This window comes from Rhagoletis zephyria, unplaced genomic scaffold (genome assembly GCF_001687245.7).
Source record: "Rhagoletis zephyria isolate East Lansing unplaced genomic scaffold, Rhagoletis_zephyria_1.1 Rzeph_scaffold_03713, whole genome shotgun sequence".
Classification (NCBI taxonomy): Eukaryota; Metazoa; Arthropoda; class Insecta; order Diptera; family Tephritidae; genus Rhagoletis; species Rhagoletis zephyria.
Window position 1 is genome coordinate 55,947 of NW_016160796.1, and position 2,444 is coordinate 58,390.

Below are 2,444 nucleotides of genomic sequence, written 5' to 3' on the forward strand. Positions count from 1 at the left end.
TTGAATAAGTGAATCGGAACTTTCCGATTCAATCGCGAAAAGTTTTCATTAAGTTATATCGTTAGTCAACTGCTCTAAGCGCTGGCACCGCGGTAGTGTTATACTCTTTCCAAAATTAATTTTTTTTTTAAGCAATAAAACCTTTTCCGTTTCCACGTGCTTGAGGCACAATCGGGAGGATTTCCAGAGGAAATCATATCCATTTTCCAGCGAAACTCATTCCCTTGTACATCCTTTAGTCTGGCGGAAATAAAGGCTACAAAACTTTGTAGTCATAAGGTATGTAAGCCTGTGTTCGTCATAATTAAAACTTCCAGGTTCTAAGTTTTACTACAATCCTTAGGTGATCCTCATGTGGACATCACAGTAGGGGGAGGATTCCTCAAAAATCCGTCCCACCCCCGATACGATATTTTCACCTGTATTGAATGTGCAAATTAACCATCAGACGAGTATAAAATCCTACGTACATTGATTATTTCTCGCGCGAACAAATTCTTTGGTACAAATCCTACTGGAAAACGTGAAAAAAAAGATTTCATCCGAATATCAGCTTTCCCTCGGCTCACCTAGGACAGACATCCCCCTCACGATCCTATTATGCGAACGCATGAAAATTTCTTAAAGTGGCGTAAAATACATATATACCATATATACACGAATGCATATGTACGCAAAACTAACTTTCTGAACTAGCGCCTGGCATTTTGTAAAGAAAAAAAAAGAGAAAAATCTCAAAAGAACTTTGCTTAACTATGCACAAAAATGCATGGAATCGATGCTTATTTCCTACAGTTACTTCCTTTAAACACTAACTTGTTATTCCTTTAGAGCTTTATTCATGTTTCTGAATCATATAGAAAGTTTTGTATTCTTATTTCTTTTTTACTAATTTACATTTGCTAGAAGCTATCCGTACATATATACCTACAAATGCACTTTTGCATATGAATGAGTTTAGAACCTAAGTTGTAATTAACGTAGTCTAAGCCAGCAATAGTTTCGTATATATGCATATTAATGACCAATAACAAACAAAAACAAAAAAAAAAGGATTAACCATCCACAAAGAACTACAACCTGTTTGCGCAAACATCGTTGGAGCACCCTCTAAAAATGTGAGTACTTAATTAAAAATTTTTACATAAATATGCATATATCTTCTAGTGTTAAGCTACAAAAGTATTGATTAATTGAACGAAATCTTTGGTCGCTTACACATTTTGTTTTGTTGCTATGCCGATTTGCCACTTCTAAGTTCCGTTCGTCATTGCATTTTAATATCCATACATATATGCATTTGCCTAGTCACATAAGTATGTACACAAAGTCATTTATGAATAAACAATATAGTGTAAGTACATATGTGCATGCAGGTATACTTAAAATTTTAGGGACAGAAATTGTTGTAAGGCCACTCTTTGTTTTCCTCCGTTTTGTGAAACAAGAGATGATGATGTAGTTATACTAAATAATGAATAAAGAGTAGAGCCGTGTAATTGAGTCTTGTGAGTTAGTTATGTAGTCGTGGGTTCACTGTGGATGGGTATGGGAGAGGTTTGCGTCAACTCTCAATACGATGGTAGGGCAGGGAGTGAGAGTACAAAAGGAGGCGAACAACACCAGAGACCTCCACTCTCAGGTATAATGTATTTATGTATTTATTTGTTTACGCATATTGTCTTTCGCATAGTACCTTTTTTTGTGTTAGGGCAGTAGTGGAAGGCCTATGTATACATAGAGTTTCTCTTGGTTTCCAAATTTTTTTCTGTTCAGAGTCCGTCTGGTTTTACTATGCTAGTATAGAGTCCGTCCGCATGTAATCAATTAAGCTCAGTGCAAATTCTCCGGTTCTTTTATGAATGAATGTTCTATTCGGTTTCGTTCCGTGAAGTGCATGAAATAATTTTATATATGTAGATACTAGGGTGGTTTGCTAGGAGCAAGAACCCCGACATTCCCGAGTGACTAAGCCTGGATAACGCAAGCATGCACGCCCGCTCCGAGCTCCCTAGTGGCGGTCCATGACAAGTGGAAGGTTCTATCACCTTTTGTTTAATTGCGGCAGGGACTCAAACTTCGACAAAAGTCAAATTTTACTGCTCAATATATGACTATAAGTGACCATAAATTCAATGTGCAGGAATGGTATTTTCAGGGATAGTAGTCGAGGGTTCTTGCTTTAATCTAAGCCTAAGTGGAAGGTTCTATCACCTTTTTACTCTTTGCTAGAGCTTCTCAAATATTGCAAAAGCCCGATTTTTTGACACTTTGACCTCGATTTTCTCAAAACCTGTACGTGTTGGATCCTTTGTACTTACGGATTCGTAATCAGCACAAAAAAGTCTATCAAAAATAGCTTTAACATTTGTCGCACCAACATTTTTGTTGGCCTGGTAATAAAAGGTTTGCTCAGAAAACAGTTTCCTCGCTACCTCTTGACA